At 50.6% G+C, this 22,735-nt stretch overlaps 1 protein-coding gene across 9 annotated transcripts in view; it reads left to right on the top strand.

The window, feature by feature from the left end:
* Positions 1-22,735, top strand: part of LOC121544597 (neurexin-3a-like) — a 647,039-nt gene that overhangs the window by 350,412 nt on the left and 273,892 nt on the right. The gene's annotated exons all lie outside the window — the stretch shown is intronic.

Genomic DNA, 22,735 nt, shown 5'->3' with positions numbered 1-22,735 from the left:
AGCAGGAGTTGTTTGGACAGCCTTATCTTGGGGCCTTTTGTTTGGGAATGAGACCACAGTGGCCAATCAAGTTGGGAATGAGACCACAGTGGCCAATCAAGTTGGGAATGAGACCACAGTGGCCAATCAAGTTGGGAATGAGACCACAGTGGCCAATCAAGTTGGGAATGAGACCACAGTGGCCAATCAAGAAGTCTCTAAGTGCAGATAATGGTATTGTGGGTAGTGAGAGGGCACAAAGAACACGTACCAACACAGCAGACATTGAATCCAAATGGAACACAGAGGCAACTGCAGTGCTTTAAATTATGTGAGAGAACAATATGAGTAAATAGAAGGTACGCATGTTAAAATTACAGGTTTATTATTAAATATATTGATGCAATGCTCTCTACCAAAAGTTCCACATATGAGCTGCATGGGGATAGCTTCAGTGGCCTTCCAGTATTTTCCAGCCCCAGAGAATTGATCCCTCTACCCCTGATCAAATCAAATCAAAGCAACAGTAAAATAAAATAGCAGTAGGGAGGCTATATACAAGGGGTACCGGTACAGAGTGAATGTGCAGGGGGCACCGGTTAGTCGAGGTTAGGGTTAGTAACCCTAAACCTGATTTGTCAATTAAGAGTGACAGCTCCGGCCCATGGAAGATCCATCTCATTCGTGTCTTTAATGGGCCACTTTCTCTAATCTACGATTCCATTTCCTGTCATTTGTGGCTAATTTAAAGGGCGATAAGGCCATCTCTGGCTGCACTAATTCCAGCCCCATAACTCCTCAATGTCGAGCACACAGAATAACATTGTCTATTGATGGGCTGTCTTCTCCTCTGATCCGCAGAGGAGATTGGACATTGATTGGACAAAGGGAATCTTTTAATTAGTGTTCTGTGTTCTGTCCAGTATGTTTATTGCGTCTATCTGTTTTGCACAGTTTGTGCACTCATGGTCCAGAAAATACCTGTTTGATCAGTTAAGGCTGGCATGCTTCTACTTCTATCTCTTTCTCTACCTCCATCTCTGACTGTATAGGCTGCTGAGATTTGGTCGGAGCAGCTACTAGCTGCTGAGGCTGCTGAGATTTGGTCGGAGCAGCTACTAGTTGCTAAGGCTGCTGAGATTTGGTCGGAGCAGCTACTAGCTGCTAAGGCTGCTGAGATTTGGTCGGAGCAGCTACAGTGGGGAAAAAAAGTATTTAGTCAGCCACCAATTGTGCAAGTTCTCCCACTTAAAAAGATGAGAGAGGCCTGTAATTTTCATCATAGGTACACGTCAACTATGACAGACAAATTGAGATTTTTTTTTCTCCAGAAAATCACATTGTAGGATTTTTAATGAATTTATTTGCATATTATGGTGGAAAATAAGTATTTGGTCACCTACAAACAAGCAAGATTTCTGGCTCTCACAGACCTGTAACTTCTTCTTTAAGAGGCTCCTCTGTCCTCCACTCGTTACCTGTATTAATGGCACCTGTTTGAACTTGTTATCAGTATAAAAGACACCTGTCCACAACCTCAAACAGTCACACTCCAAACTCCACTATGGCCAAGACCAAAGAGCTGTCAAAGGACACCAGAAACAAAATTGTAGACCTGCACCAGGCTGGGAAGACTGAATCTGCAATAGGTAAGCAGCTTGGTTTGAAGAAATCAACTGTGGGAGCAATTATTAGGAAATGGAAGACATACAAGACCACTGATAATCTCCCTCGATCTGGGGCTCCACGCAAGATCTCACCCCGTGGGGTCAAAATGATCACAAGAACGGTGAGCAAAAATCCCAGAACCACACGGGGGGACCTAGTGAATGACCTGCAGAGAGCTGGGACCAAAGTAACAAAACCTACCATCATGTAACACACTACGCCGCCAGGGACTCAAATCCTGCAGTGCCAGACGTGTCCCCCTGCTTAAGCCAGTACATGTCCAGGCCTGTCTGAAGTTTGCTAGAGTGCATTTGGATGATTCAGAAGAGGATTGGGAGAATGTCATATGGTCAGATGAAACCAAAATATAACTTTTTGGTAAAAACTCAACTCGTCGTGTTTGGAGGACAAAGAATGCTGAGTTGCATCCAAAGAACACCATACCTACTGTGAAGCATGGGGGTGGAAACATCATGCTTTGGGGCTGTTTTTCTGCAAAGGGACCAGGACGACTGATCCGTGTAAAAGAAAGAATGAATGGGGCCATGTATCGTGAGATTTTTAGTGAAAACCTCCTTCCATCAGCAAGGGCATTGAAGATGAAACGTGGCTGGGTCTTTCAGCATGACAATGATCCCAAACACACCGCCCAGGCAACGAAGGAGTGGCTTCGTAAGAAGCATTTCAAGGTCCTGGAGTGGCCTAGCCATTCTCCAGATCTCAACCCCATAGAAAATCTTTGGAGGGAGTTGAAAGTATGTGTTGCCCAGCGACAGCCCCAAAACATCACTGCTCTAGAGGAGATCTGCATGGAGAAATGGGCCAAAATACCAGCAACAGTGTGTGAAAACGTTTGACCTGTGTCATTGCCAACAAAGGGTATATAACAACGCATTGAGAAATGTTTGTTATTGACCAAATACTTATTTTCCACCATAATTTGCAAATAAATTCATTAAAAATCCTACAATGTGATTTTCTGGAGAAAAAAAATCTAATTTTGTCTGTCATAGTTGACGTGTACCTATGATGAAAATTACAGGCCTCTCTTATCTTTTTAAGTGGGAGAACTTGCACAATTGGTGGCTGACTAAATACTTGTTTTCCCCACTGTACTAGCTGCTAAGGCTGCTGAGATTTGGTCGGAGCAGCTACTAGCTGCTACGCAGTAAACATGGAAATATTTTACATAAGACATTATTATATACGATAAAGGGGTAATTTGTGTCATTCACTTGTATCAGGCATGTACAGGTAGTTATAAAGCACTTACCACATTCCAATTCTGCCTTCCGAGTGCATAGACGGAAGTGAGTTTGGAATCGATGGGTTCTGCATACTGTAATTACACGTATTTAATAGCTTGTTTTAGGGGAATTACATAGATTATTCAAGTTTCAAGTTTTATTAGTCATATGGACGGGATACGCATTGGTATATATCGTCCAACGAAATGCTTACTTGCAGGTTCCTTTATCGACAATGCAACAACAACAAGAAACAATAAAAGATAAGAATAGGAACATAAAGTAAATGGCTCAGTAGAATAGAATAAACATGTAAGCATCAGTATAATACAGGAAGGCACAATTTATAGTCCAATATTTACACGTGTTTTGTGGAAGGGGGGATGGGGTGCAGTGTATAAACTGAGCAGTATAATAAGAGTCTAGTAGCAGCAGTTGTGATGTGTGTGTAGCATGAATGTATACAGTGCCTTCAGAAAGTATCCATACCCCTTGACTTATTCCACATTTTGTTGTGTTACAGCCTGAATTCAAAATTGATTAAATATATGTTTTTCTCTCAGAGAAAACATGATTTTTTATAAATGTACAGTGACGAAAAAAAATAGTTTTGGTTCTTCTGCTGATTTTGTACGTTTGCCCACCGACAAAGAAATGATCAGTCTATAATTTTAATGGTAGGTTTATTTGAACAGTGAGAGACAGAATAACAACAAAAAAATTCTGAAAAACGCATGTCAAAAATGTTATAAATTGATTTGCATTTTAATGAGGAAATAAGTATTTGACCCACTCTCAATCAGAAAGATTTCTGGATCCCAGGTGTCTTTTATACAGTGTGATGTCACGAGAGGCTGTGTCCTGGAGGGACGTTACATCCCCCTGAGGTGGCTGCAAACCCAGACAGCTATGGCTCCATCTGCTGGTATGGTCGGGAACTCCAACCCTCTGTGGCCAATCTTCCCACGCAGCTGAAACCAATCAGGGGCTGATAAGCTGGAGTTGTTTGGGAAGGGAAGAGACGGTCTGGAAGGTGGGCTCGGAGAAGAAGAGAATTGTGTTATAATTTCGTTAGTTGCCGAAGACCTTTAATAAAAATCCTTGTTTTGGTTGAACCTGGACTCCTTGCACTACTTGGGCAACCCCGCTGGAAGCGGTAGCCTCTCGTGGCATCACAGATGGTGGAGAATACAGGCACGCTCAAGCGTTAATAGTGCATGTCAGAGGAGGATACCGAAGGTTTGATCACCCAGTTTTCCAAGTTGGCCGTAGGCTCCCCGCCGACTGAAATGGAGGACATATTGAAAGCCCTTGTTGCTGGCCAGCAAGCCCAGATGCAAGCAAACGTGGCTCTCTTGGAGGAGCAAAAGAAAGCCAACCTTCTGAAGGCAGAGGAATTGCAGTTGGAGAGACAGAGGGTGGTCCAAAATACCCGCCCAATAAAGGCAAGTGGCTTTATATCTAAGATGGGAGCTACCGATGACATTGAGGCATACCTGCATGCATTTGAGGCCACGGCCACTAGGGAAGCCTGGCCCAAGCAACAGTGGGTTGGTCTGTTAGCCCCCTTCCTAACCGGGGAAGCGCTGAATGCTGTCCGGGACCTGGGCCCTGACCAGGTTACTGACTATGATGCCCTGAAGTCTGAGATCCTCAGCAGATATGGACTCACAAAATTTGGTATGGCCCAGCGCTTTCACAGTTGGACCTTCCAACCAGACCAACCTCCTCGGGCGCAGATGCATGAACTTGTCCGAATCGCAAGGAAATGGCTGGATCCGCAGAGGAATACAGCAGCGGCGGTGGTGGAGGCCGTTGTGGTGGATCGTTACCTACGCGCCCTGCCTTATGAGGCAAAACGGTTCATCAGTCAACAGGCCTTGACCACGGCTGATCTGACCGTGGAAGCTGTGGAAAAGTACCAGGCCACAGCGGAGATGCTGAATGCTTCCCGAAAAGACCCCAGGAGTGCGGCCCCACCACAAATGAAAAGAACCCGCCCAAAGGACCCCAAGGTCTCGAACCCAGCCACGTCAGGACTTATCCCGGCTCCAGGGGGAGCCAGAAACCAGGCGGGTCCAAGAAGAGTACACCAGGAGGGGGAAACTCGACAGTGTTACCGGTGTGGGGAGATGGGACATATCTCCTGGCAGTGTGGGAAACCAGCCGATGAACCTATGCCCACTGCGGAGTCCTCCAGCTCAGCACCCACACACCGGGTTGCCTCGCTCTTGGGAGTCGTAGATGGCGGCCCAGATCGACCCCCCACCTGCCCGGTAACTGTGAATCACCATGATGTGGAGGCCTTACTGGATTCTGGTAGCCGGGCCACCCTGGTGCGTAAGGATTTGGTGGGCCCAACGTGTCTGACCCCGGGGAAAGTCCTCCCAGTTTCCTGTGTCCATGGGGACACCAGAGAATACCCCATTACTGAACTTACAATGACCAGCACACGGGGAACCATACACACGACGGCGGGGGTCGTTGATTCCCTCCCCGTCCCTGTCCTAATTGGACGAGACTGCCCAGCCTTTTACCCACTCTGGAGAGAGTCTCAGGAGAGGATAACCCGAGGACCTCGGAAACGGAGAGGCAAGACTCATCCTGGGAAGGCTCCGGTGCAATCCTCCGAGTTACTCACTCCCGCCCGGGCTCTGATAGGGATGGCAGGTGCCCAGACCGACACCGAGACTGGTCCGGATACGGGAGAAGAGAACGCAGCCCAGGAAAGTGCTCCGTTCTCCAGTGAAGAAGACGTCCCAGGCACCCAAGAGCTTCCCCCTCTCACAGGCCAGTATGGTACGGCTCAATTACAAGATCCTACTCTTGCAAATGCCTTAAGAAATGTGCAGGTATTAGAAGGTGTAGTGTTAGGTGATAAGACAACCCCTACTTACCCCCATTTCGCAGTAAACCGGGGGTTAGTATATCAGATAGTCAAGAAAAATGAGGAAGTGCATGAACAGCTCCTCGTGCCACAGCCCTATCGGGCCACAGTACTCAACCTAGCCCACACACACCCGCTAGGGGGCCCACTTGGGGGTAGAGAAGACTAAGGAAAGAATCATGCAACGTTTCTTTTGGCCAGGAGTACACAAAGAGATAGAGAACTACTGCCGTAGTTGCCCTGAGTGTCAGCAGGTTGCGCCAAAGCCCACATATAGAAACCCGCTCATTCCCTTGCCCATTATCGAAACTCCTTTTGAGAGGATTGGATTAGACATAGTCGGGCCCTTACCGAAAAGTGCCAGGGGACATCAATACATTCTGGTCATTCTGGACTATGCGTCCCGGTACCCGGAGGCCATTCCGCTGAGGAAGGCTACATCCAGACAAATCGCCAAGGAGCTGTTCCGTCTCTCAACTAGTCTGGGAATCCCAAAAGAGATATTGACGGACCAAGGGACTCCATTCATGTCCAGGGTGATGAAAGAACTCTGTGCTTTACTGAAAATCAAACAGCTGAGAACCTCGGTCTACCACCCCCAGACAGATGGCCTAGTCGAACGTTTTAACAAAACACTAAAATCCATGCTGCGGAAAGCGGTAGGGGAAGATGGGCGCAACTGGGATCAGCTGTTACCATACATATTGTTTGCGGTGAGAGAGGTACCTCAGTCTTCTACTGGTTTTTCACCCTTTGAGCTCTTGCTTTCCTACAGACCCAGAGGACTGCTCGACATCGCCAAGGAGGCCTGGGAGGAGCAGCCATGCCAACAGCGGACACTGATCGACCATGTAGGGGCTATGAGGGAGAGAATGAAGGCCATCTATCCCATGATGCGGGAACACATGGAGGCCAGTCAGCGGCAACAGCAAGCCTCCTACAACAGATCTGCTCAGCCCAGGGAGTTTAAGCCGGGGGACAGAGTGCTGGTCCTGGTGCCAACCGTTGAGTGCAAATTCCTGGCAACCTGGCAAGGACCATATGAGGTCATTGAACGCATGGGAGAAGTAAACTACAAGGTGAGGCAACCAGATAAGAGGAAAACTGAGCAGATTTATCATGTTAACCTTTTAAAGAAGTGGCACGCCAGAGAGGCGCTGTTTAGCTCTCTACCCCCCACAGAGACCCAGGAACCGGCGCGAGAAGAGGTTCAGCTGGGTCCAAATCTGTCCCCACATCAACGACAGATGGCCCTGGAACTCGTGGAGCAGAACCAGGATGTCTTCTCCTCCCTTCCCGGTCACACAGAGGTGGTCCAACATGAGATCCGCACCATGCCTGGCCGAACGGTAAACCAGCGCCCGTACCGCGTGCCAGAGGCTCGTAAAGTGGTTATACAGAAGGAGGTAAGGAAGATGCGGGAGTTGGGAGTAATCGAAGAGTCCCATAGTGCCTGGGCAAGTCCCATAGTACTAGTTCCCAAGCCAGACGGTTCAGTACGATTTTGTAATGACTATCGAAAGTTGAATGAAGTGTCTGAATTTGATGCATACCCAATGCCTCGTGTCGATGATTTAATAGACTCCTTGGGGGCATGCTCGTTTCATAACCACTCTTGATCTCACAAAAGGCTACTGGCAGGTGCCCTTGACCCCGGCGTCTAAGGAGAAGACAGCCTTTGCCACCCCCGGAGGGGGCTCTACCAGTATACCCGACTTCCGTTTGGTCTCCACGGGGCACCTGCCACGTTCCAACGCCTGATGGATCGAGTCCTTGCGCCCCCACAAGAGGTACGCAGCGGCTTATTTGGATGATGTGGTTATACAAAGTCAGGATTGGGCCAGCCACCTACCCCGGGTACAAGCGGTGCTGGATTCGCTCAGGGAAGCAGGGCTCACGGCAAACCCGAAGAAGTGCAAGGTGGCCTTCAGTGAGACAAACTACCTGGGGTACACCATTGGGCGGGGGTTGGTCAAACCACAGGAAGCCAAACTGCGGGCCATACAGGACTGGCCGCAGCCCATCAACAAGAAGCAAGTAAGGTCATTTTTGGGCCTCGCTGGCTACTATAGACGCTTTATTGCAGATTTTGCTACCATAGCGGCACCATTGACGGAGCTGACGACCAAACGCCACTCACGAATGGTGAAGTGGAACCCTGCGGCGGAGGCGGCTTTCCGCAACCTGAAGCGAGCACTCTGCTCCAGTCCGATCCTGGTGGCACCAGACTTCAAGAAGGAATTCATGGTCCAAGCGGATGCTTCGGAGGTGGGTCTGGGTGCTGTCCTCACCCAGGCACATGACGGGGAAGAACATCCCATTCTCTACCTAAGCAGGAAGTTACTTCCAAGAGAGAAGAACTATTCAACGGTGGAGAAGGAATGTCTGGCTGTAGTCTGGGCCCTGGAGTCCCTTCGGTTCTATCTCCTGGGCCGACGTTTCATGGTGGTATCTGATCACGCCCCTCTGCAGTGGATGGCCAAGAACAAGGAATCAAACAGTAGAGTAACCAGATGGTTTTTGAGCTTGCAACCGTTTAACTTTTCGGTTGTCCACAGGGCTGGCAAGCACCACGGAAATGCGGACGCCCTCCCGGCGTGATGCCTTCTTCACTGCCTTTACCCCGACGAGGACGTCGGTCCCGAGGAGGGGGATGTGTGATGTCACGAGAGGCTGTGTCCTGGAGGGACGTTACATCCCCCTGAGGTGGCTGCAAACCCAGACAGCTATGGCTCCATCTGCTGGTATGGTCGGGAACTCCAACCCTCTGTGGCCAATCTTCCCACGCAGCTGAAACCAATCAGGGGCTGATAAGCTGGAGTTGTTTGGGAAGGGAAGAGACGGTCTGGAAGGTGGGCTCGGAGAAGAAGAGAATTGTGTTATAATTTCGTTAGTTGCCGAAGACCTTTAATAAAAATCCTTGTTTTGGTTGAACCTGGACTCCTTGCACTACTTGGGCAACCCCGCTGGAAGCGGTAGCCTCTCGTGGCATCACAACAGCTAACGAGCTGAGATTAGCAGCACACTCTTAAAGGGAGTGCTCCTAATCTCAGCTTGTTACCTGTATAAAAGACACCTGTCCACAGAAGCAATCAATCAATCAGATTCCAAACTCTCCACCATGGCCAAGACCAAAGAGCTCTCCAAGGATGTCAGGGACAAGATTGTAGACCTACATAAGGCTGGAATGGGCTACAAGACCATCGCCTAGCAGCTTGGTGAGAAGGTGACAACAGTTGGTGAGATTATTCGCAAATGGAACAAAAGAACTGTCAATCTCCCTTGGCCTGGGGCTCCATGCAAGATCTCACCTCGTGGAGTTGCAATGATCATGAGAACGGTGAGGAATCAGCCCAGAACTACACGGGAGGATCTTGTCAATGATCTCAAGGCAGTTGGGACCATAGTCACCAAGAAAACAATTGGTAAACTGTCATGAGCCCTCTCACTCCACCGGGTTACCACCTTAATGTGTTTCCACTATCTTCCACTCTGCTCATCTCTCTCTCTCTACTCAGCCTAACGAGCTCCACCTGTCCCTGCTCTGCTCGGCTCTAATTACTCTGCCAGCTGCGCTGCATTACCCACTAACCTCTCCCAGTATTTAAAGTCCCGTCTTTCAGCTCTCCTTTGTCAGATCGTCTGCAAAGCTCACACCCGAACCTGTGTGCTCGCGCTTCTGGCTCACCCTGGTTTTGTGACCCCCGGACCTGCCTGATTCTTGGATACTCTTCTGCCCCAGGAAAACCAGACCTGCTTTCTGCCATTACGACTCCTGACTACTCTTCGACCCCGGTAACTCTGACCAGCCTTCTGCCTTGCTACAACGTATTTGGATTTCCCTTGAACTGTACTTCTGCCTGTTTTCATCCGCCCCGTTGTGTCTGTGTTTCCTCCCCCAGGACTTCTGGACCACCAACCACCGGCGTCATCGGATGCATCGCTGCCACTGGGGGAGGCACAGACCCAGCACATTGGACGGGGATAACCCCTGGAGCCTTCACTCACTCCCCTACTTCCCTTTTCCCTTAAGTTTAAATAAACTTTCTGGTGTGACGCAATTGTGGTCCTCTTGTCGTCTGTCTGAACCGTGACAGTACGATCTGACCATCATGGACTCAGCGCACACTTCCCCCGACATGGAAACCGAAGAACCTGAGCAACCCACCGCCATGCTACGCCTGGAACACACTGAGAGAGAGCTAGGCCGCATGAGCGGCGACATCACCTCTCTGCTTCAGGTCGGCTACCAACAGCATCAGCAGTTCCAGCAGCACCAGCAGCAGTCCCAGCAGCAGCAACAACAACTCGCCAGGATCATCCAACTCCTCACCAACCTTACCCCAGCCAGTCTGCCCACCAGCCCTGCCTCCGAGTTACCTGCCCCGGTCATTTCAGCCGCTGCCCGGAACCCAAGATTGGAAACCCCCGAGCGGTTCAACGGCGATTCTACCCAGGTCCGGCCATTCCTGACTAGCTGCCGACTTCAGTTCTCCTTGCAGCCAAGGACCTTCGCCACGGAGGGGGCTAGGGTCGGGTATGCCATCACTCACCTGACGGGCCGAGCTCGACTCTGGGGAACAGCAGAGTTCGAACGTCAAACCCCCGCATGTGCAACCTTCGACCTGTTTGCTGAGGAGATGCTGAAGGTGTTTGACCTGGATTCACCAACCGCAGAGGCGTCTCGTGAACTGTTCAGTATTCGACAAGGCAGACGTACAGTCGCAGACCATTCCATCGACTTCCGAACCCTGGCAAGACGAAGTTCTTGGAACACACCATCGTTGGTGGACGCGTTCTTCCATAGCTTGGCTGACTATATCAAGGACGAGTTGGTCTCCCATGAACTGCCTTCCACTCTTGATGAAGCCATCGCACTGACTGTCCGGATCGACAGAAGGATACAGACCCGTCGTCGTGAGAGGGGGGCGCCAAGGTCCACCAACTACCGGCATTCGGAGAGATCCGACTGGGCTCCTGTCAGCTACTGCCACTCACCCAAGTCAGCTTGATCAGTCTGAGCCTATGGAGATTGGGCGAGCCTCTCTCACTCCTGCAGAGCGCCAGCGCCGCTTCACCTCAAACCTCTGCCTCTATTGTGGAGGTGATGGACATCGTGTGGTAACCTGCCCTTTAAAAGCCGAAGCTCACCGGGCATAGGGGGAGTCCGGTTGAGCTCAATGACCATCCAGTCCTCCGACCGCAAACCCTTGCTGCAAGTTCACCTCCGCCTCTCTGACTCTACTCACACCCTGGCTGCTCTGGTGGATTCTGGGCGCCGAAGCCAACATAATGGACATCAAGCTGGCACGCCAACTGGGACTGGAGAACCTCCGTTTGACACCTCCTATTCCTGCCCGGGCACTGGACGGACACTTACTCGGATCGGTCACTCATGTCACGGCCCCGGTCTTGATGGGTCTGTCCGGAAACCATCAAGAAACTATCCATTTTCACCTGCTCCCCTCTCCAGGCCAACCCCTCATCCTGGGTTACCCATGGCTCCGCCGGCACAACCCTCAGCTCGACTGGGTGACCGGGGTGATCAGGGAGTGGGGAGAGGACTGCCACCGAACCTGCCTGCTTGCTGCCGCACTACCCCCTCGGCCAGTACCTACTAACTCCGCCCCTGACCTCTCCCATGTCCCAGAATGCTACCATGGTCTCAGAGAAGTGTTTAACAAAGCAAGAGCCACATCTCTGCCCCCTCACCGACCGTACGACTGTGCCATCGACCTCCTCCCTGGAACAGCCCCTCCTAGGGGCCGTCTTTATTCGTTGTCTGCTCCTGAAAGAAGGTCCATGGAGGACTACATCAATGACTCTCTGTCCACAGGATTGATCCGTTCATCTTCATCTCCGGCTGGTGCTGGCTTCTTCTTTGTGGGGAAGAGGGACGGATCTCTTCGCCCCCTGCATCGACTACAGGGGACTCAACGACATCACAGTGAAAACCGTTACCCTCTCCCTCTGCTCACCTCTGCTTTTGAGTTGCTCCAGGGAGCCACTGTTTTTACCAAGTTGGATCTCAGAAACGCTTACCACCTGGTGCGGATCCGGGAGGGAGATGAATGGAAGACCGCATTCAATACACCAACAGGCCACTACGAGTATCTGGTTATGCCTTTTGGCCTCACCAATGCTCCTGCTGTGTTCCAGGCTCTAGTGAATGATGTACTGTGGGACATGTTAAACAAGTTTGTCTTCGTTTACCTGGATGACATCTTAATCTACTCCAGAAACCTGTCTGAACACACCCGCCATGTCCAGCAAGTCCTTCATCGTCTTCTGGAGAATTCCCTCTACGCCAAGGCAGAGAAATGTGAGTTTCACGTCAAGACAGTGGCCTTCCTGGGGTACATAGTGGCAGAGGGAAGTATCCAAATGGATCCTGCCAAAGTATCAGCAGTCACGTCATGGCCAGTTCCGGAGAACAGAAAGAAGCTGCAACAGTTTCTGGGGTTTGCTAACTTCTATAGAAAGTTTATCCGGAACTACAGTACCGTTGCTGCCCCTCTCACTGCTCTAACCAGCACCAAGCAACCCTTCACCTGGACCCCAGCAGCCGACAAGGCCTTCAGTACCCTCAAGGTAAGGTTCACCTCCGCTCCCATCCTCCAGATGCCTGACGTGGACCGGCAATTCATTGTGGAGGTGGACGCCTCGGATGTGGGAGTTGGTGCTGTGATTTCTCAGTGGGCTGCGGAGGATAGGAAGCTCCATCCTTGTGCCTTTTTCTCACGTCGGTTGTCCCCCTCTGAGTGCAATTACGACATAGGGAACCGAGAGCTGCTGGCTGTGAAGCTTGCCTTGGAGGAGTGGCATCACTGGCTGGAGGGGTCCACCATTCCATTTCTCGTTTGGACCGATCATAAGAACTTGGAGTACATCCGCACGGCCAAACGGTTGAACTCCAGGCAGTCCCGCTGGGCCCTGTTCTTCACCAGGTTTAATTTCACTCTGTCATACCGGCCTGGATCACGCAACACCAAGCCAGACGCCCTCTCCCGTCAATTCCAGAAGGATGACAACCCCTCCAAGGATCCTGTGTCGATTCTGCCAAGTCCCTGCATCGTAGCAGCTCTGACCTGGGCTGTTGAGGAACAGGTGCTGGAAGCTCTCCGTAACCAGCCCGGTCCCAGCACTTGCCCAGCTGACCGCCTTTTGTCCCCGAAAACCTAAGGTCCCAGGTCGTTCAGTGGGGACATGACTCCCGCCTAGCTTGTCACCCTGGCTCCACCCGCACTTACAACCTGCTCGCCCAGAGGTTCTGGTGGCCCGCTCTGAGAAAGGATGTACGGGAATTCGTCCAAGCCTGCCCCATCTGCAACCAACACAAGTCGTCCTGCCAGCCCCCAGCCGGATTGCTGCAGCCCCTGCCTGTGCCCAGACGTCCCTGGTCTCACATCGCCCTTGACTTTGTCACGGGGCTGCCCCCTTCAAGGGGCAAGACCGTCATTCTCACCATAGTTGACCGATTCAGCAAGATGGCACACTTCATTCCCCTCCCCAAGCTCCCAACCGCCAAGGAGACCGCCCAGGTGGTCCTGGAACACGTCTTCCGGATCCACGGACTGCCTAAGGATGTAGTTTCTGACCGTGGTCCACAATTCTCCTCCGCTTTTTGGAAGGAGTTCTGTCACCTGCTGGGAGCCACAGTCAGTCTGACTTCCGGATTCCATCCCCAATCCAATGGGCAGTCAGAGCGGGCAAATCAGGAGCTCGAGAAGGCACTGCGATGCATGACTTCACGCAACCCCCACTCCTGGTCGCAGCAATTGACATGGGTGGAGTACGCACACAATTCTCTGACCTGCTCTGCCATCGGTATGTCCCCTTTCCAATGTGTTTATGGATACCAGCCTCCTCTATTTGCCAGTCAGGAAGGGGAGGTTACTTGCCCATCTGCACTTGCGTTTGCCCGTCGATGTCGCCGCACCTGGTCACAGGCCCGAGCCACACTTCTCAGATCCGTTGCCAGCTACACTACCGGGGCCAACCGTCGGAGAATCCCTGCTCCCACCTACCAGGTTGGTCAAAGGGGTGTGGTTGTCGTCAAGGAACCTGCCACTCAGGGTGGAGTCGCAGAAGTTGGCACCTCGGTTCATTGGCCCATTCCCTATCATAAGAGTGATTAGCCCAACTGCTGTCCGGCTCCAACTGCCTAATTCCATGAGGGTGCACCCCACTTTCCATGTGTCTAAGATTAAGCCCATTCATGAGAGTCCGCTGGTCCCTGCTGCGCCTTGTCCTCCTCCTCCACGGCTCGTCGATGGTGGTCTGGTTTACACCGTCCGCCGCCTGCTTCGGTCCAGACGGAGGGGTAGGGGTCTCCAGTACCTCATTGACTGGGAGGGCTATGGACCTGAGGAAAGGACCTGGGAGCCAGCTAGTCGGATTGTGGATAGGACTCTCATCACCGCCTTCCACCAACGGCATCCTGATCAACCTGCAATCCGTAGGGGCCGCCCCAGAGGGATCCCTAACCGTCCTGCCCGCTCGGCTTCCTGTCCTGTGCCTGATCCTGTCTCGGGACCTGTCCCATCTCCCGACCACGGCCCTCCGGCTTCCTCCGAGGATGAGGGCGTTCGCTCGGACCGTTCGGAGGAGTTCTAGCCCTCCTCCGGCTCCCCTCCTCCCGCCCGGCGTGGTGTTGCTCTTGGGACTTCTGGGGCCGTCCCTTGGGGGGGGTTCTGTCATGAGCCCTCTCACTCCACCGGGTTACCACCTTAATGTGTTTCCACTATCTTCCACTCTGCTCATCTCTCTCTCTCTACTCAGCCTAACGAGCTCCACCTGTCCCTGCTCTGCTCGGCTCTAATTACTCTGCCAGCTGCGCTGCATTACCCACTAACCTCTCCCAGTATTTAAAGTCCCGTCTTTCAGCTCTCCTTTGTCAGATCGTCTGCAAAGCTCACACCCGAACCTGTGTGCTCGCGCTTCTGGCTCACCCTGGTTTTGTGACCCCGGACCTGCCTGATTCTTGGATACTCTTCTGCCCCAGGAAAACCAGACCTGCTTTCTGCCATTACGACTCCTGACTACTCTTCGACCCCCGGTAACTCTGACCAGCCTTCTGCCTTGCTACAACGTATTTGGATTTCCCTTGAACTGTACTTCTGCCTGTTTTCATCCGCCCCGTTGTGTCTGTGTTTCCTCCCCCCCCAGGACTTCTGGACCACCAACCACCGGCGTCATCGGACGCATCGCTGCCACTGGGGGGAGGCACAGACCCAGCACATTGGACGGGATAACCCCTGGAGCCTTCACTCACTCCCTACTTCCCTTTTCCCTTAAGTTTAAATAAACTTTCTGGTGTGACGCAATTGTGGTCCTCTTGTCGTCTGTCTGAACCGTGACAGTAAACACTACGCCGTGAAGGACAGAAATCCTGCAGCGCCCGCAAGGTCCCCCTGCTCAAGAAAGCACATATATAATATATAATATAATAATAATATATAATATAATATAATATATAATAATATAATATGCCATTTAGCAGACGCTTTTATCCAAAGCGACTTACAGTCATGCGTGCATACATTTTTGTATACATGCCCGTCTGAAGTTTGCCAATGAACATATGAATGATTCAGAGGAGAACTGGGTGAAAGTGTTGTGATCAGATGAGACCAAAATCGAGCTCTTTGGCATCAACTCAACTCGCCGTGTTTGGAGGAGGGGGAATGCTGCCTATGACCCCAAGAACACCATCCACACAGTCAAACATGGAGGTGGAAACTATGTTTTGGGGGTGTTTTTCTGCTAAGGGGACAGGACAACTTCACCGCATCAAAGAGACGATGGACGGGGCCATGTACCGTCAAATCTTGGGTGAGAACCTCCTTCCCTCAGCCATGGCATTGAAAATGGGTTGTGAATGGGTATTCCAGCATGACAATGACCCAAAACACACTGCCAAGGCAACAAAGGAGTGGCTCAAGAAGAAGCACATTAAGGTCCTGGAGTGGCCTAGCCAGTCTCCAGACCTTAATCCCATAGAAAATCTGTGGAGGGAGCTGAAGGTTTGAGTTGCCAAACGTCAGGCACGAAACCTTAATGACTTGGAGAAGATCTGCAAAGAGGAGTGGAACAAAATCCCTCCTGAGATGTGTGCAAACCTGGTGGCAAACTACAAGAAACGTCTGACCTTTGTGATTGCCAATAAGGGTTTTGCCACCAAGTACTAAGTCATGTTTTGCAGAGGGGTCAAATACTTATTTCCCTCATTTAAATGCAAATCAATTCATAACATTTTTGACATGTGTTTTTCTGGATTTTTTTGTTGTTATTCTGTCTCTCACTGTTCAAATAAACCTACCATTAAAATGATAGACTGATTATGTCTTTGTCATTGGGCAAACATACAAAATCAGCAGGGGATCAAATACTTTTTTCCCTCACTGTATGCACATGTATTGAAAATGAAATACAGAAATATCTCATTTCCATAAGTATTCACAACCTGGAGTCAATACATGTTAGAATCACCTTTGGCAGTAATTACAGCTGTGAGTGTTTCTGGGTATGTCTCTAAGAGCTTACCAGACCTGGATTGTACAACATTTGCCCATTGTTTTTAAAATAATTCTTCAAGCTCTGTCAAATTGGTTGTTGAACATTGCTATACAACCATTTTGAAGTCTTGCCATAGATGTTCAAGCATATTTATGTGACACTCTGGCTCCATGGACTTTATTATTGAGCCAGGGTTGTTCATTTTCCTTGTTTGGGTGTATTTCTATGTTGGGTATTCTGGTTGTTTCATTTCTATGTGTGGTGATTGTTCGTGATTATTCAGGTGACTCCCAATCGGAGGTAACGAGTGACAGCTGTCGGCTCGTTATCTCTGATTGGGAGCCATATTTATACTGTGGGGTTTCACCTTGGTATTGTGGGTTTTTGTTCCATGTTTCTGTCAGTGTTACAGAGGACTTCACTATCGTCATTTGTTGTTTTTTGTGGTTGCTTTATTAAATAAAGTCATCATGTTCACTCCACGCGCTGCGTATTGGTCCGCTTCTTCAGACGATCGTGACAGAAAAACCCACCATAGAAGGACCAAGCAGCGTGTCCAGGAGCAAGACAGCTGGACATGGGAGGAAGCGCCTGGTAAGGAGATCGAGAGGCTGGCGATGGCCCAGGTGGGCAAATCGTGGTCCTGGGAGGACATGCTCGGAGGCAAGGGACCTTGGGGAAGGATCAAGGCCCTGGCGAGAGAGGAGCAACGGCGGCAGCAGGGCCATCATCGTTGGAAGGACGAGAGGCAACCCCAAAAAGTTTTTTGGGGGGGGCACATGGCTTGGACGACGGGGCTAACGGAGGCAGAGAAGGGGCGAATTCAAGAGGCCACCAGGTTACGGGGGCTACTGGTTAAAGGAGGGAAAGGAGATGTAGAGGCACGGCGTGAGAGACTGAGGTGTGTATCCAGTCCGGTCCGGCCCGTTCCAGTTCCCGGGATAGAGCCAGTGGTGTGTGCCTCCAGTAGGGTCCGGCCTGTTACGACCCCTCGCACCAAGTGTACGGTGCGCGTCTCCAGCCCGGCTCGGCCTGTTCCGGCCACTCGCACCAGGGATACGGTGCGCGTCGCCAGCCCGGCCCGGCCTGTTCCGGCCACTCGCACCAGGGATACGGTGCGCGTCGCCAGCCCGGCCCGGCCTGTTCCGGCCACTCGCACCAGGGATACGGTGCGCGTCGCCAGCCCGGCCCGGCCTGTTCCGGCCACTCGCACCAGGGATACGGTGCGCGTCGCCAGCCCGGCCCGGTCTGTTCCGGCCACTCGCACCAGGGAAACGGTGCGCGTCGCCAGCCCTTTCCCACCAGTGCCTACACCACGCACCAAGCCTCCTGTGTGTTCCCGAGTCCTGTGCGTCCTGTTGCTGCTCTCCGCACTAGGGCGTTATGTGAGTCCCCAGGGTCCAGCATGCCCTGTTCCGGCTCTCCGCACTAGGCGTTATGTGAGTCCCCAGGGTCCAGCATGCCCTGTTCCGGCTCTCCGCACTAGGCCTTATGTGCGTCCCCAGGGTCCAGCATGCCCTGTTCCTTCTCCCCGCACTAGGCGTTATGTGAGTCCCCAGGGTCCAGCATGCCCTGTTCCGGCTCTCCGCACTAGGCGTTATGTGAGTCCCCAGGGTCCAGCATGCCCTGTTCCGGCTCTCCGCACTAGGCGTTATGTGCGTTCCCAGGGTCCAGCAAGCCCTGTTGCTTCTCTCCGCACTAGCCCTGAGATGCGTGTCCTCAGCCCGGTACCTCCAGTTCCGGCACCACGCACCAGGCCTACGGTGCGCCTCAGACGGCCAGAGTCTGCCGTCTGCCCAACGGGGCCTGAACTGTCCGTCTGCCCAACGCCGTCTGAACTGCCCGTCTGCCCAACGGCGCCTGAACTGCCCGTCTGCCCAACGGCGCCTGAACTGCCCGTCTGCCCAACGGCGCCTGAACTGTCCGTCTGCCCAACGCCGTCTGAACTGCCCGTCTGCCCAATGCCGTCTGAACTGTCCGTCTGCCCAACGCCGTCTGAACTGCCCGTCTGTACTGAGCCTGCAAAGCCGCCCGTCTGCCATGAGCCTTCAGAGCCGTCCGCCAGACCGGAGCCGCTAGAGCTCTCCGCCAGACAGGATCAGCCAGAGCCTTCCGCCAGACAGGATCAGCCAGAGCCTTCCGCCAGACAGGATCAGCCAGAGCCTTCCGCCAGACAGGATCAGCCAGAGCCTTCCGCCAGACAGGATCAGCCAGAGCCTTCCGCCAGACAGGATCAGCCAGAGCCTTCCGCCAGACAGGATCAGCCAGAGCCTTCCGCCAGACAGGATCAGCCAGAGCCTTCCGCCAGACAGGATCAGCCAGAGCCTTCCGCCAGACAGGATCAGCCAGAGCCTTCTGCCAGACAGGATCAGCCAGAGCCTTCCGCCAGCCAGGATCCGCCAGAGCCGTCCAGCCAGGATCCGCCTGAGCCAGCCAGCCAGGATCCGCCAGCTAGTCAGGTACTGTCCCTTAGCCCGGTGCTGCCCCTTAGTCCGGTGCTGCCCCTTAGCCCGGTGCTGCCCCTTAGCCCGGTGCTGCCCCTTAGCCCGGTGCTGCCCCTTAGCCCGGTGCTGCCCCTTAGTCCGGTGCTGCCCCTTAGTCCGGTGCTGCCTCTAAGTCCGGTGCTGCCCCTTAGTCCGGTGCCGCCCCTTAATCCAGGTGGGTTTAGTTGGGGGGTGGTCATGTGGAGGGGCTACGGAAGCGGATAGTGACTAAGGTGGGGTGGGGACCACGACCTGGACCAGAACCGCCACCATGGACAGACGCCCACCCAGACCCTCCCCTAGACTGTATGCTGGTGCGCCCGGAGTGCGCACCTTTAGGGGGGGGTACTGTGACACTCTGGCTCCATGGACTTTATTATTGAGCCAGGGTTGTTCATTTTCCTTGTTTGGGTGTATTTCTATGTTGGGTATTCTGGTTGTTTCATTTCTATGTGTGGTGATTGTTCGTGATTATTCAGGTGACTCCCAATCGGAGGTAACGAGTGACAGCTGTCGGCTCGTTATCTCTGATTGGGAGCCATATTTATACTGTGGGGTTTCACCTTGGTATTGTGGGTTTTTGTTCCATGTTTCTGTCAGTGTTACAGAGGACTTCACTATCGTCATTTGTTGTTTTTTGTGGTTGCTTTATTAAATAAAGTCATCATGTTCACTCCACGCGCTGCGTATTGGTCCGCTTCTTCAGACGATCGTGACAATTTAAGTCAACACTGTAACTAGGCCACTCAGGAACATTTACTGTCTTCTTTTGTGTTTTAGGTTATTGCCCTGTTGAAAGGCAGTGGTTGTCATACTTGATTAAAAGTAAAGATACCTTAATAGAAAATGACTCAAGTAAAAGTGAAAGTCACTCATTAAAACACTACTTGAGTAAAAGTCTAAAAGTATTTGGTTTAAATATACTTAAGTATAACAAGTAAATGTGATTGCTAAAATATACTTAAGTATCAAAGAAAAAGTGTAAATAATTTAGAATTCCTTATATTAAGCAAACCAGACGGCACCATAAAAAAAAATATATTTTAATTTACGGCTAGCCAGGGGCACACTCCAACACTCGGACATCATTTACAAACAAAACATTTGTGTTTAGTGAGTCCATCAGATCAGAGGCTGTAGAGATGGCCAGGGATGTTCTCTTGATAAGTGTGTGAATTGGAGCATTTTCCTGTCCTGCTAAGCATTCAAAATGTAACTAGTACTTTTGGGTGTCAGGTAAAATATATGGAATAAAAAGTACATTATTTTCTTTAGGAATGTAGTGAAGTAAAAGTAAAAGTAGTCAAAAATATAATTAGTAAAGTAATGTACAGATACCCCAAAACTACATAAGTAGTACTTTAAAGTATTTTTACTTAAGTACTTTACACCACTGCTGAAAGGTGAATTCATCTCCCAGTGTCTGGTGTAATGCAGACTGAACCAGGTTTTCCTCTAGTATTTTGCCTGTGCTTAGCTCCATTTCATTTATTTTTTATCCTGAAAAACTCCCCAGTCCTTAACGATTACAAGCATACTCATAACATGATGCAGCCAGCACTATGCTTGAAAATATGGAGAGTGGTACTCAGTAATGTGTTGTATTGTATTTGCCCCAAACATAACACTTTGTATTCAGGACAAAAAGTTAATTGTTTTGCTAAAATTGTTTGCAGTATTACTTTAGTGCCTTGTTGCAAACCTGATGCATGTTTTTGGAATATTTGTATTCTGTAAAGGCTTCCTTCTTTTTATTCTGTCAATTAGGTTAGTAATGTGGAGTAACTACAATGTTGTTGATCCATCCTCAGTTTTCTCCTATCACAGCCATTAAAATCAGTAACTATTTTAAACACTATTATTGCACACAGAGTCAGTCCATGCAACTTATTGTGTGACTTGTTAAGCATTACCATATTTTAGCTTATTATTATTATATATAAATATTTATATTTACTCCTCAACTTATTTAGACTTGTCATAACAAAGGGGTTGGACATTTATTAACTAAGGACATTTCAGCTTTTCATTTTTTTATTCATTAGTAAAAATCTCGAAAAACATAATTCCACTTTGTCATTGTGGTGTATTATGTGTAGGCCAGTGACAAAAATCAAAATTTAATCAATTTTAAATTCAGGCTGTAACACAACAACATGTGGAAAATGTCAAGGGGTGTGAGTACTTTCTGAAGGCGCTGTATGTGTGTGTGTGTATGTCTGTGTGGGTGTGTGCATGAGTGAGTGAATAAGTGGTAAGGTGAGGAGAATCAGAGCAGGGGGTCAGTATGAAAATGTATGCACTCACTAACTGGAAGTCGCTCTGGATAAGAGCGTCTGCTAAATGACTAAAATGTAAATGTAAAAATGTCAGTCCAGTTGAAGTGTTCAGCAGTCTGATGGCTTGTAGATAAAAACTGTCTCTGAGCCTGTTGTTATCAGACCTCTGCCCCGATGGTAAGAAAGAGAACAGCTCGTGGCTGGGGTGTGTGGGGTCGTTGATGATGCTGCTGCCCTTCCTCAGGCACCGTTTCTAGTAGATGTCCTGGATGGGTGGGAGCATGGTCCCAGTGATGTCCTGGATGGGTGGGAGCATGGTCCCAGTGATGTCCTGGATGGGTGGGAACACGGTCCCAGTGATGTCCTGGATGGGTGGGAACACGGTCCCAGTGATGTCCTGGATGGGTGGGAACACGGTCCCAGTGATGTCCTGGATGGGTGGGAACACGGTCCCAATGATGTCCTGGATGGGTGGGAGCACGGTCCCAGTGATGTCCTGGATGGGTGGGAGCACGGTCCCAGTGATGTCCTGGATGGGTGGGAGCACGGTCCCAGTGATGTCCTGGATGGGTGGGAACGCGGTCCCAGTGATGTACTGGATGGTTAGGAGCACGGTCCCAGTGATGTCCTGGGCCGTCTTCACCACCCACTGGAGGGCCTTGTGGTCGTGGACGGAGCAATTCCTGAACCAGGCCGTGATGCAACCGGTCAGGAATCTCTCGATGGTGCAGCGGTAGTATTTGGAGATGACCCGGTGTGGCATGCAAAATTTCTTCAGTCACCTTAGATTGTAGAGACACTGTTGCACCCTCTTGACAAGAGTAGGGGGGAGCTGTTAGTCCATGTCAAGTCCTCGAAAACTGCTGACTCTCTCTACTGCAGTCCCGTTGATGTGGATCGTGGCATGTTCCCGCCTCTGCTTCCTGAAGTCAACAATCAACTCCTTTGTTTTGCTGACGTTGAGGGAGAGGTTGTTGTCCTGGCACCACAATGCCAGTTCACGTACCTCCATCCTATAGGCTGACTCGTCGTTGTTGGTTATCAGGCCTACAACCATAGTGTCGTCAGAAAGTTATTCTCCTGCTAGCTATGAACATGACCGACAGATATTATCATGGTGAAGATATTACCCGTTTCTAAGCATAACTTGAATGACTGGAAGCATAATGCAGTTATTTGTCATAAAAAGCCCTCCAAGTTTAAACAAACTGTCGGGCCTGTTTGCCAAAGAGCAAATTGCAGTGAATTGATGAAAATTATGCAAATTGCTGTCAAAAAGCTAAGCGTACACTGCCTTGGCATTACATCAAGCCGTTCTCTAAATAAAATGGATAAATGTGTCATTTCCTATGATAATGCTAGTCAACTGCAGTGGCCATGACTGCTTTACATTCACTGTATGTCATATAGGAGCAGCAGGTAGCCTAGTGGTTAAGAGCGTTGGGCCAGTAACCGAAGCTGACTATGTGAAAGCAATCTGTCGATGTGCCCTTGAGCAAGGCACTTAACCCTAATTAATCCTGTAAGTCGCTCTGGATAAGATGTTCAGGTTATCAGTTAATGTTCAGGTTATAAGTTCCCTCAAAAGAGCCTGATGTGTTTAGCACATTATTTTACCATCAGAATTACTTTTGGCTCTGCTTTGAAATTCCAATTGAGTTCCACAAAAAAATC

This window comes from Coregonus clupeaformis, chromosome 29 (genome assembly GCF_020615455.1).
Source record: "Coregonus clupeaformis isolate EN_2021a chromosome 29, ASM2061545v1, whole genome shotgun sequence".
NCBI classification, from domain to species: Eukaryota; Metazoa; Chordata; class Actinopteri; order Salmoniformes; family Salmonidae; genus Coregonus; species Coregonus clupeaformis.
This window is presented reverse-complemented; position numbering and strand designations above follow the sequence as displayed.